The sequence below is a fragment of the Pristis pectinata genome, chromosome 4, assembly GCF_009764475.1.
Source record: "Pristis pectinata isolate sPriPec2 chromosome 4, sPriPec2.1.pri, whole genome shotgun sequence".
Classification (NCBI taxonomy): Eukaryota; Metazoa; Chordata; class Chondrichthyes; order Rhinopristiformes; family Pristidae; genus Pristis; species Pristis pectinata.
This window is the reverse complement of record NC_067408.1, coordinates 29,755,821-29,769,065: the sequence shown is the minus strand read 5'-3', so window position 1 is coordinate 29,769,065 and position 13,245 is coordinate 29,755,821. Positions and strand designations below refer to the sequence as shown.

The 13,245-nt window shown below is 37.7% G+C and overlaps 1 protein-coding gene and 1 long non-coding RNA gene across 7 annotated transcripts in view; one reads left to right on the top strand and one right to left on the bottom strand.

Moving 5' to 3' along the window:
- The window catches only part of LOC127569028 (ras-GEF domain-containing family member 1C-like), a 132,046-nt gene that overhangs the window by 73,361 nt on the left and 45,440 nt on the right, over positions 1-13,245 (top strand). The window contains exon 3 of one of the 6 annotated variants that reach the window (XM_052013288.1): positions 375-532. The exons of 2 other annotated variants lie outside the window; for them this stretch is intronic. The gene's annotated coding sequence lies outside the window, so the exon portion shown is untranslated. Of the gene's footprint in view, positions 1-374; positions 533-9,348; positions 9,368-12,541; positions 13,148-13,245 lie in introns of those variants that run through there. 3 more of the 6 variants (XM_052013291.1, XM_052013289.1, XM_052013287.1) reach the window with 3 other exon arrangements.
- LOC127569031 (uncharacterized) overlaps positions 9,124-13,245 on the bottom strand; it is a 70,484-nt gene continuing 66,362 nt past the window's right edge. The window contains exon 3 of the long non-coding RNA XR_007956132.1: positions 9,124-9,301. This is a non-coding gene — a long non-coding RNA (uncharacterized LOC127569031). The remainder of the gene's footprint in view (positions 9,302-13,245) is intronic.

Here is a 13,245-nt window from a genome sequence, read left to right as displayed (position 1 = left end):
TCGTGTAGGGTTATCACTTTATATTTTAATTTGAAAAATTTTTTCAGTTTGTAATTAATTTTAATTCCCAAGATGTCATTATCTTCTAAATGGTAGAAAAACTGTTGAAATACTAATTTTATTCATATGTGGATTTTTTTAAAATCTGTAAACCGTAACATCCATAATATTTTTTGATCGGTTGTACATATTGTAAAAGCCAATGTTCACACATTCCACTTAATCTCCCCAGTGACATATATTGTGTTACACGCTGCATTTATTGCTAGCAGAAGAGGTCTTTTTATTTGGTAGGTCGGTTATTGTTTTGCATCTGTGGACCTAATGCCATTGGAAATAAAACATTCTTTCACCAAGGCACTATCTTTCCACAGTGGCCAGATGGCTTTTGTTCTCCCTACTCAAAAAAACAAAGGCAGCAGCCTGTTCTTATCAAGACAGCAGACTGGCTATTGACAAGAGAAAAAATTCTGATAAATGGGAAAACTTGCCAGGGTACCAGACATTGTTCCTGTTTGTTGGTGGACACCAGGTATTACCATTCCTCCTTTGTAATGAATTCCCTTAAGTAGCATGCCACACAACAGACACATTTGCATGTTTCCTTTTCTTTTGAGCTTCATCACGTCCTCTTTAAATTGCATGTTTCTTTTACGTTTTTTTAATGGTCAAATTTGCACACTAAAATAGTTTTTAAATATCCATAATCTTACTACAAGTGTGGAAACCAGCTGTGTTGTACAAAAACAATCTGCATCTTGCATCCCATGTACAATTTGTGAATGAAAATATTTGGACATTCAAACTTCCTGCACTTTAACATAGTCACATCAACAAGTAATCGTAGTTCAGTTGTGATGGCCCTACATCTGTTCATAGTGTCTCCTTCATAATTCATGGGTAACAGTTCTTGCATACTAAAAGCATCAGAGATTGTGCTCAGAAATGAGGCAGGAAGAGAAATTTAGCAGTATTTGAATATTCATGTCCAGACTGATTTTATCTATTGCCAGCAATCATTCATTGTAGAGGCTGTTTAATGTCAAGAGGAAAAGTTAATAAATGAAAAATCCATTGTTAAAAGGTAAATTCACAACCATCAGAAATGAGAAAATAATTTTCAGACTGAGCAGTTTGTTGAGAAAACGATAGCATCTTGAAACCAATTTCATCACATATTTTCAGTATTCGGTTCCAACCCACCTTTACTAATGTGGTAGCAAAGCGGTGGATTGACAATATTCTGATGAAGAGCAATGTCATGCATTTGTGATTAACTTGTGATTAAAAATATTGCACCCACAATTTTCCAAAATTGACAAATGATAACTTCTAACATTTGGTCTCTGAATGACTCTGATGATATATGTAACTGCCAGAGTATCCTAAAATCTTAAAAAGGTAGATGCATATATTAGATTGACCTTGTGTAATATGTCATTTTGTATTTTTAGAGGCAGGCTCTTAGACCTTAGAAATAAAGGAATTGGTATTCTCAACACAGCCTCAGTTACACTCTCTGCTTCCAGGATTTGAAATCGAATGGGTAAATTTGGGCATCTGGACATCAAAATACTTGAGGTTGGAGATTTTTGCCTTCAATCTGAATCATTTATTTCCATTCTATTTAATTTGACATCTTACTGATTCTTAGGCCATTTCTTTTTCACTTCGATCACTAAATTTATGGAATCATTCAGCCCACTGTAACTTAGAGAATCATAGAATGTTTACAGTACAGAAGGAGGCATTCAGCTCATTGTGTCTGTGCAACTCATTAGTTCCAGTCCTGTTCCCCTCTCAATAGCCTTGCAAATTTTTCCTCACCATATATTTATTCAATTCCCTCTTGAAGCCACAACAGAACCTACCTCCACCACATCCGCAGGCAGTGCATTTCCAGATTGAAACCACATGCTGTGTACAAAAAAAATAAAAAAGGTTTCTCCTCAAGTCACTATTAATTCTCTTCCTCTTTATTTTGTACATGATCTTTAGTCCTTGATCTCTAGTTGTTAACCCCTCCACCAAATGGACACTCTATCCAGATACCTCATCATTTTATATACTTCTATCAGATCTCCCCTCAGCTTTCTCTTCTCTAAAGAAAACTGCCCCAGCCTTTCAAATCCATCCTTGTAACTGCAGTCTCTTGTCCTGGGAACCATCAGGACTGATGGAGAGTCTCGACCCAAAATGTCAACCATCCTTCTGCCTCCACAGATACTGCTCAACTCACTGAGTTTTACCAGCAGTTTGTTTGTGGCATCAGATTCCAGCAACTGCAGTCTCTTGTGTAACCATTTTCATAAATCTTTTCTGGACCTGCTCTAATGCCTTCACATCCAGTTGAGACCAGACCAGCATTTATAAAGTTTCAGCATGATTTCCCTGCTTTTGATCTCTGTACCTTTATGAATAAAGCTCAGAAATATGCCTTGTTAACCGCTTTCTCAAACTGCCCTGCCATGTTAATCTCTTGTGCATCCATACCCCCAGGTCCTTCGAGTCTGTACCACTTTTAGAACAGTATCCTTTATTCTACATTGCCTCTCCTCATTCTTCCTACCAAAATGTATCGCCTCGTTTCTCAGCATTGAAGTTCATTTGCCACACATCTGCCCATTCCACCAGCATGTTAGATCCTGCTATGCTTCTTGCAGCTCACTGTACTGCCAACTTCTGTATCATGGACAAATTTAGAAATTGTGGCTTGCACCCCCAAATCTAGGCCATTAAGATAGACTAGAATAAGCAACGGCCTCAACACCAATTCCTGGGGAACATCATTGTTCACTTTCCTTCAGTGCATAAAACAACCATTCACCATGACCCTCTGTTGTCAAAGTTGACAAACTTTGTATCTGTGCTCTCAATGTGCCTTTTATGCCTTGTTTTCAGTATTGTTAAAAAGCTCTTTACCAGCTCCTTCAAAGAACTGTCCAAATTATCTCACTTACTGTTTTTTTTCACCACTGCCCTGCAATTTCTACCTTTTCAAGTATTTATCTGAGACCATTTTGGAAATTATTATTGAATCTGCTTCCATCACCCTTTCAGACAGTGCATGATTGTAACTCACTGCATAAAATTTTCTTTTCTCAATTTATCTTTGATTATTTGGCAACTGTCATAAATTTGTGCCCCTGTTACTGACCATACTACCAATGAAAACAGTTCATCTGGAGCTATCCATCAGTTTAATGCACCTGTTAAATCTCTATTTAACCTTCTCTGTTTTAAGAGCAGGCAACTGAAATTCCTCACTCTTAATTCTGCATTGTATCCTATCCAAGACCTTGGCATCTTTCCTAAAGAAAGATGTAATATCTCTTGCATTGCATAGCATGTATCCAGAATTGGTCACATCATTAATGGAGAAAATATGGTTTTAATATTACAGATGTTTATCATATCCCTATTTCATATTAAAATCTATATTAATAATTTAATGTAAAAGTGGTTATAAAATTTGAAATGTAGAATTTATACATTGTTTGTAAGCATATTATATTTAATAATAGACCCTCCATTATTTGCATAATTTTATTGTAAGTTATATTACAGCATGTACTGTTTAGATAGCTGCGTTGTTTTTTCCAGTATACATAATTTTTTATTTATGGCTATTATGTTCTTCTGTATTGTTATCAATTTAACATTAAAATGCAATCCAGTTGATTATAGAAACATAGAAAAATAGTAGAGGTAGACCATTCATTACTTTGATCCTTCTCTACCATTCAGTGTGATCATCAATGAACCCCCCATTTCAATACCATGTACCTGCACTTTCCCCATACCCCTTGGTGCCTTTTGTTCTCACCTCAGTCCTAAATGTCATACCATATATCCTAATACTGTGGCCACTGGTTCTAGACCATTCAGTCAGGGGAAACGTTCTTTCTGTATTTGTCCTTTTGAGCCTTGTCAAAATTTTATATATTTCAATGAAATCTCTTATTCTTCGAAACTGTAGTTAATACAGACCTAGTCAACCCTGTCTCTGCTCGTACCAAAGTCCTACCCTCTGAGGAATCAGTCAATATTCATTGCACCCCTGCAATGGCAAGTATATCATTTTGTAATTAAAGAGATCAAAGCTGCATATAATACTTCAAGTATGGGCTTGCCAAGGGCCTGTAAAATCTAGTAAAACATCCTTGCTCCTGTACTCAAAATTTCTTGTAATAAAAGCCAACTTACCATTTGCTGTCTTAGCTGCATCTCACATGCATGTTTGTTTTTAGTGACTGATGTATAGGGATGCCCAGATGTCTTTGTATATCAACATTTCCTAATTGATCACCATTTAAAATATATTCTGCCTTTCTGTTCTTCCTACCAAATAGATAATTTCATTTTAATCCACACTGTACTGCATCCATCATCTATTTGCCTACTCACTCAATTTATCTAAGTTACCTTGAAGTCTTATTGCATCCTCCTCGCAACTGAGATCCCATCCAGTTGACAATCAGTGGCAAATTTAAGAATGTTACATTTGATTCCCTCATCCAAATCATTGATATTTATTGCGAGTAGTTGGGGTTCAAGCACTGATTCTTGTGGCACATCACTAGTCATTGCCTGCCACCCCCAAAACAAAACCTATTTATTCCTATTTTTTGTTTCCTATCCAATCAGTTTTCATTCCTTGCCAATATATTATCCTGAACCCATGTGCTTTAATGTTGCACATTAACCTCTTGCATGGAATTTTATCAAAGACCTGAAAATTGAAATACACCACATTCACTGTTTTTCCTTTATCTGTTCTACCAGTTACATCCTCAAAAATCTCCAGTAGGTTTGTCAAACATGATTACTCTTTGATAAATCCATGTTGACTTTGTCTAATCCCGTTGATATTTTCTAAGTCTTATGTTATCACGTCCTTTATAATAGACTCTAGCATTTTCCCTACCACTGATGTTAGGCTAACCAGTCTGTAGTTCTGTTTTCTTTCTCCCTCCTTATATTAAATAGTGGGGTTACATTTGCCACCCTCTCATCTGCAGGAACCAATTTTAGAAGGTGACAGTCACTATTTCCATGGCTACCTCTTTTTCTACTCTGGGATGCAGATTATCAGGCCCTGGAGATTTAGTGGCTTTTGGTGCCATTAATTTATTCAGAACAATGTTTTTACTAATTTCCTTCAGTTCTTCTGTTTCATGAGACTCTTGGTTCCTTAGCATGTTTGGGAAGTTATTTGTGTCCTGTTCTGTGAAGACGGAACTAAAGAATTTGCTTAATTATTCACACAATTTGTTGTTCTCCAATACAAATTCTCCCATTTCTGACAGTAAGGAACTTGTCTACACTAATCTTTTTCCTTTTATGCATTTGTAGAGCATTTACAGTTTTGTACTCTACTTTTGCTCTCTTAATCAATCTCTTGGTCCCCTTTTCACTGAATGCTAAACTGCTCCCAAACCATAGGTTTTCTGCTTTTTCTGGCCATTGAAAGAAGCTCCCCAATCTATAATATCCAACTCATTCCTCATGCCTTTATGGTTTCCCTTGTTCAGATATACAATCTGGAATAGCATTCCCTTGTTGGCTTATCAATGTACTGGTCCATTCTGTATCCACAACCCAGGAATTAGTCCTCACAGTAAACTTGCCAATTTGGTTTGATTAAAGACACCCATGATTGCTTCAGTATGCTTGTTACATGCATCTCTAATTTCCTGATTAATGCTGCCCGTACATTACCACTACTGTTTGGAAGCCTGGAGATAACTCCCACCAATGTTTTCTGCCCCTTGGAACTTCTTAACTCCACCCAGATTGATTCCACATCATGATTTTCTGAGCTAATATCCTTCCTCACTATTGCTCTAATTTCATCCTTTCCCAACAACACTATTCCAGCTCCTTTCCCTTTTTGCCTGTCCTTCCTAACTATCAAATATCCTTGGATATTCAACTTCTAGCCTTGGTCATTCTGCAGCCAAGTTTGCATAATAGCAATATATGCTTTTACCTTTATTTGCATTGTTAAGTTGCCTATCTTAAAACAAATGCTGCACACATTCAGATGCAGCACCTTTATATCGGAGTATCTTAAATATCTTAACATTTTTTATATCATGGTTGTCTTATTATCATCTTTTCTTATCTGGACTCTAATTGTTAGTGCACTCATTAATGGAAGCTCTGTGCCTTCCTTCTTCAATCACGCTCCTGCATTTCCTTGTCTTTTCTCTTTAGTATTCTAGATTTCTCTCCATTAGGAGTGACCACCCCTGCCCCTATTACCCATGTACCACCTTATTTACAATCAACGGGAGGAGCTCAGCAGGTCAAGCAGCCCCTGTGGAAGAAAGGAATTGTTAACGTTTCAGGTCAAAACCCTGTATCAGGAGTCCTTTCCTCCCACAGATCCTGCTTGACCCACCGAGTTCCTCCAGCAGATTTCTGTTACTCCAGATTCCAGCATCTGCAGTCTCTTGTGTCTCCACCACCTTATTTAGTTTGATGAAATATCAGTGACAAGACTTGTTTGTGTCCATTAAAATCAATTGAATTCACACTCAGAAATTTGATAAGTGTAGGAAATAACAATTCATAAGTTACGAAATGTTATTCATAAGACATGATATTTTTGACCTTATTTCATCACTGCATTATTAATGCAAAATATATTTTTGCACTGGGCATATTAGAAAAGGAGTATGCATCAGTAGCACTGACAATGCACGCTTTCACTCCACATGTCAAACATAGACTCCAAAATTGACCATTCCAGTAGGAAAAGAGCCAATTTTGCATTCTTGCTGCATCAGTTGAATATGTTCACTACAGACAGGAATGTGGGTGAAATGAGGGGAACACAATGGGTTGTCAGCATCTGAAAAGATACAAGGTAGAAAGAACTCATTTATGGAGCATTCACCACATCCTCGCATTGTCCTAAACGGTTTCATGGCCAAAGAATTATTTTTGAGTTTGACTGAGGAATTGATTGTGTGATATGGCCCCAATCTCAGCATTTGGGTGATTTAATTATTAAGTTCACAGGCTGCCTAGGATTGCAGATTGGGTACTAGAGCCAGCAAAGTGAATGTCAACCACTGAAATGTCTGCCAAAGCCAGAAATACAAGTAAACTGAAGGCAGTAGAGCTTAGCTGAAAGGAAATGGAGAAGAGAATGGGTACAACAAAGGCATGGCTGAAAGTTTTAGTCTTGGGTGGATTGAGGCAGGAGGTAAAAGTAGACAGTCTTTGTGATGTAGATTATATTTAGTCATAGGATTAAATAGGAAATCAAGTCTGTGAAGATTCCAATTCAGTGTGAGACGATGGTTGGGAAGAAGGATGCTATTAATTTTGAGAACATAAATTGAATATCAAATAAAATTGATTGCTTCAGTATTAATGTTTTAACTAGAGGAAATTGCAGTTCATCCAATATAAATATTGGACAAACAGTCTGTCAGCACACATATAGTGAAGCCAGTTTAAATATAGTTGTTATTTTATCCTTTTCATCCCACACAAAAATTAATCATTTAATAACTACTATTCCTTATTGTCCATTATAGACTCGCCTGCATCCTACAAAGGGTAGAATCCCTCAATCCTTAATGGGCCTATATTTAACTTCTCTCTTTCAATGTATATATAAAAGTCTTTGATTTTCATATTCCCAGTTTGTATCTCATATTACTTCCAATGTATTATTGTGTTCATTTTTATAGTTCTCCTATTTTGCTCGATGTTATTTATCTGAGTTTGATGCTGATTCTTGCCTCATTTGTCAAACATCATTGGTTGTTGTGCAAGTAGAGCCTTTGACTTTAATGATGTATACTGCCTGTGTATTGCACTAAATGCTTTCATGAACACTTCTCACAGTTTGTTTCCAACTTTACTTGCTAATAGTTCAGCCAAGTTTACATTTTTTTATTCTTTCTTGGAACGCAGACGTTGTTGGTATTTATTGCCCATCCAGATTTAACCATTGAAGTGCGATAGGCCATTTCAGAGGCCAGTCAAGAGTCAACCACATTGCTGTGTGTCTGGAGTCATATATGGATCAGATGGGGTAAAACCATCGGATATCTTTGTCTGAAGCACATGAGAGAACTTTCAAATGACAATCTGGTCAGTTCATGGTCACAAATACATAGTCTAGCTTTTGTTTTAAGAAAATTTTAGACCATTTAATTAATTTAAATGCACTAGCTGTCTTGGTGGGAATTGAACTTATGCCCTGTGTCAATAATCAATTCCTATGTTGTGATTACTTCAATGTAATAATTAAAATTAAATAGTCTCTTTCCCTCCTCTCTCAAAATTAATGGACCAGATCTTGCTGAGCCAATTCCCCTCACTGGGAAAAGCTGCCCTACCTTTGAATTGTCTCTAAAAGCTTTAATGTTCACAGACATTAAAATTATAATAAATTATTTAAACATGAAAAATTATTACTTTTAAATGCTAACTAAAAGATATATAAATAGCTGCAAATAATTGAACTAATGCAAAGTAGCTTTAAGAAGGTGTTTTTATCTTCCTATTTGTCTCCTAATCCAGGATCTAAGAGGCAGTTAGATGTACAGAATAAGGGGCAGGAGGTACAGAAGCCTGAAGTCCCACACCACCAGGTTCAAGAACAGCTACTTCCCTTCAACCATTCGGTTCTTGAACCAACTGGCAAAACTCTAATCACCACTTCAGTTTAGCAACACTATGACCACTCTCATCACTTTACACTAAAATGGGCTTTGTTTTATTTTGTTCTAATTGTGTTTTTTCTTGTAAAAATTGTAATAATTTATGTTTTTCTTGTGAATGCTGCTTATATTATGCTATGTGCCTGTGATGCTATTGCAAGTAAGCTTTACATTGCACCTGTGCATACATGTAGTTGTGCATATGACAATAAACTCGGCTTTGATTTTGACCTTGAGTTTCCCACCACAAAAGTGCTGGGGAATCTTATCATGATAGAGCTCTACCACTGAGCTCCTAGGGTGGTTCAACCACAAAGTGAACTCAAGAGTCAGATTTCCAAACCTGTCAGAGTCCAAGACTTCTGAATTTGATAGCACATTGTCAATGACATTGTCGATGATGAAGATATCTTTATTAGTCACATGTACATTGAAACACACAGTGAAATACATCTTTTTGTGTAGTGTTCTGGGGGCAGCCCACAAGTGTCGCCACGCTTCCGGCGCCAACGTAACATGCCCACAACTTCCTATTTCATTTGCGGAAGTCCAGTATCTGCTCCTGATTCAATGACTAAACACTGGAGGTTCCACTTAGAAGCACTTGGATTAACCTGCAAAAGTTGGCTGAATATAATTAAATCAAATTATGGTCATTATTTGCAAGCTGTTCCCCAAATGTCAGTTTGTTAATTAACTTTGGCTTGTTTCTTATCACCGACTCTTGTATGATCAGTGCTCTTGTTGAATCTAAAACTTAACCTTAGTGGAAAGGAAAGTGGCAACTTCCCAACTTGTGCAGCAGGCAAAATTGTAGTTGGCACCCAATTGCACAAGGGATCCAATCTGTATGCTTAAAGAAGGAACTGGTCAACTTCTGATGGGAGGTTTTGTTACTTGCTTAGAAAAGGAATTTAAAATTGAAGGTGACTGAATCCACAAAGGTCATCAATAAATAGATAAATGACCCATTCCCTTTAAGCTGTCTATCTGTTCATTTGCTGGTGTGTTGATGCAGTTAAAGCCAAGCATAAACTACACAAATTAAGAGAATATTGTCCTGTAGAATAGATTGGAGTAAGCCATTTGGCCTTCCATTTTGTTTGCCTGGGCAGCTCTATTCTTTAACTTCTTCTCCACCTCCCTTTGTAATAATGTCAATTAAATTTTATTTCCTCAGAACATAGGGGTCCATTCAGCTCATTGAGTCTATGCTATCTCTCAAAGCAATCCTGTTCTCCCACGTATGTGCTTCCTATAACCCAGTCTCTCTCTCATGCTTTTAACTGATTTGGTGCAAATTCTAAGACTGAATCCTTGTAAGAACGTTATATTCTAATTTATTCCATGAAATCATTTCTTTATATGTTTAATTGGAGACAGCTAGGCAGCCCACTAAGTAAATGAAATTGTAACCCCTCATCTAAATCATGTTGAGCAAACATGAGAGCCTAGAGCGGTCTGCTTTAGTCTTAATATTAAAAGAGTGACAACAAGCAAAAGAGCATTAACTGTTTCATTACTCCCATTCTCTGTCTTCCTCAATTATCTGCTGACTGGTCTGTTGCTTACTTCCATCATTTTCTGTTTTAGTTTCAGTTTCTTCGCATCTGTGATTTTTTGGTTTTTGCATGACTTGGATAACACTCTCTTGACAAGCGGATTTAAGCTATGAACACTATTGATTGTTGGTGTGCAGGAAATTGTGCTGCAGTCCACAATAACACATTTGCATCTCATCACTGGACACGGCATGCCTACATTACTATTTTCAGACATCGTTTTTTTTTAAGTGCCTTAAGGCTCTGACAGGAGTCAGAAACTCTTGTTAAAAAAAGGATGTTAATTAGGTGAATGTGTTCCTCTCATTTGCAGGTAAATTAATACAAAATATCCTTTTCTCCAATCAAGATATGCATAACAATTTGAGAAGTATATGTTTTCCCTTGTAATTGTCACTATAGTTAATAGGTAAAAGTGTACCCTTCTATAGTGTGGACTCTCTGGCCTAGAAATGTATCATCGCTTGCCTGAATTAATCAGTCCTACCACAGTGGGCCAAGGAACTTTCAGTTGCACTTGAAACCTATAGCATTCATGCTGCTGAAAAGGAGAAAATCATTCCTTTCTGCACCATGTCAGCACAGAACATGTGAAGGAAAATAATTTAAATAGTTATATCTGTGTCAAGATGGTTTGCAATTAAAAGAGGTCATGGAGGATCGAAAGAGGGGATTGATGTGAGGGTCAGTTTCCAGTGGGCCATGAGTTGGGGACTGTAATCGGTGTTCGGTGGAAGACGAGTGGTGTTGGGACGTGGATGGGAGCACAAGTGGTGTCAGTAGCCTGCTGAGTGTGATGGGGATGGGTAGTTAGTGGATTGGGGGCCTGCAATTGGTGAGTCAGGACATGTGATTGGCAGTCGTGGATGTGTTGGTGACCATGTGTGAGCATTGGTGGGTGGGTGTGGAGGGGTTAGTTAGGTGATTTGACCCTGGGTATCAGATGATCAAGTGAGGTGGGTTATCCTGGAAAAGGGGAGTGAAGCCAAAGGAGAGCAGATAAATAAATAAAGTTCACCTGAGTGGAGTTCCTATTGTCAGGCAGGGATCTATTGATTGCACTGCTTTTTACTGCAACATTGCATGGGGAATGGTGAGTCACATTATATGCACAATAAAAACAGAAAATGCTGGAACCAGTCAGTCAGTATTTGTGGAAAGAGCAACAGAGTTAATGTTTCAGATTGAAGACTATTAAGTCAGTTCTGAAGAAGGGTCTTCAACCTGAAATTTTAACTCTGTTTATCTTTCCATAGATACTGACTGACATAGAACAGGCCCTTCGGCCCACAATGTTATGCCGAACTAATTAAGTTTATGACACCTAATTAAACTAATCCCTTCTGCGTGAACGTGGTCCATGCACATGAGTATTTTCAGTATTTTTTGTTTTTATTTCAGATTCCCATCACCTGCAATTTTGTTTACATTACATGGGCATCCGAAGTGGAGAGAATGCAAGTGCATTTCACGACGGGAAGTACCCGTTCAATTTTCCAGAGTAATGCAGTTTGACCCAGAAACCATGATACTCTCATTCACTCTAAGGGGGGGGGGGGGGGGAGATTGATTTTCATATGCACAGTGCTAAAAGCAATGCTACGTGATTTAATTTCACGGCCAGTATTTATAACCTACAGAACAATAGATTATTAATTTTATTATGGTTATCACAATTAATGCATCTAGATGTCCCTTTATATACCACAAACAAACGTAGTGAAATTTAGTCTGAAGTAAGTGTTTAATGGACTGGGAACTAAATAAATGAGTAATCTGATTGTACTTCTATTGAAGTCTGAGATGTGCAGCTCTCTTGCTGTTAAGGAAAATAATAGTTAAAATGTAATCAAGTATTTGCTTAAAATTTACTTACAGGTTTTAAGCCATTTGCAAGCACGAACATTGCGAACATTCTTAACTGTCTTAAACAAATTCAATTCCCAAATCTTTTTAAGGAATTTTTTTATTAACACATATAAGAGTTCTTAAAATGATCAAGTAATTTTTGAAATGGTAAACTCAGGTATTTTTACTTTATCCACTCTCACAGTTTGCTCTGTGTCTGGCATACAAAGGTGCTAAGGCAACTGAAATATTGATTTATTCATAACAACTGCTGGCGTTAGCACAGAAAACAGGATACCATTTTGTGGACAGCTCCTGATTTCATCTGTTATGTGGAAGTCTATTCCAGCCATTGAAAGCACTCCTCTGACATAATCTGTTTCCAACTGCCTTTCACTGTGTAATTGTGCCGTGCGTGTGCGAGACGGCCATTGTGAAGCAACCTTTGCCCTAAAGGCATGAGCTCATTTGAATGCATGTTTCAGGAGTGGGCAGACGTGGAGGGAAGTGCATGTGGATTCCCAGCTGATGTTTGTGAGGAATAATCGCACCTGCCTTCGAAATACAGTGAGCAGCATAAGGCATTGGACTGTTCAGAGGTGCGATCTCCTTGTCAGCTACGGAATGTTTTTTTTGTCCTTTCAGCACCCACATGTGAATCTTGCTGCTTCTGGGCTGTGTGCATATTCTAAGGGATCTGCCTCCAGCTTAACACTCCTTCACAGTATCCTGTTTCGGAGATCTGGCTTCTGCTCACACAGCTCAGCTGTCTCCTGGAGGTGTGTTTGCTCATTCCTTCTTCCGCAAATTTGAACTGCTTCTACTCCCATTGTAGTAGTAAGCCATTTTAGTGAGCCATTGCTGGAAGACTGCGAGGATGTAATTAAACTGCTGAATGGGCAACAAGGTAAAGAATGTGTACTTAAAAAGACTGCTGGAAAGCACAACCTTCAACATTAATCAGCAGGAGCGATTTATAGGTGAAGGCACTACTTAGAGCCGGAATATTCTGTTAACAGCAGACGAATCTCTGCGAATTGTTGATTACAGGTACAGCTAAGGCCGGCTTTATCAACTTCTTTTCATTACTGGCGTGACTGTTGAGAGTGTAAACTGGAGAATTCTAGTGTAGAAACGATACGTAACAG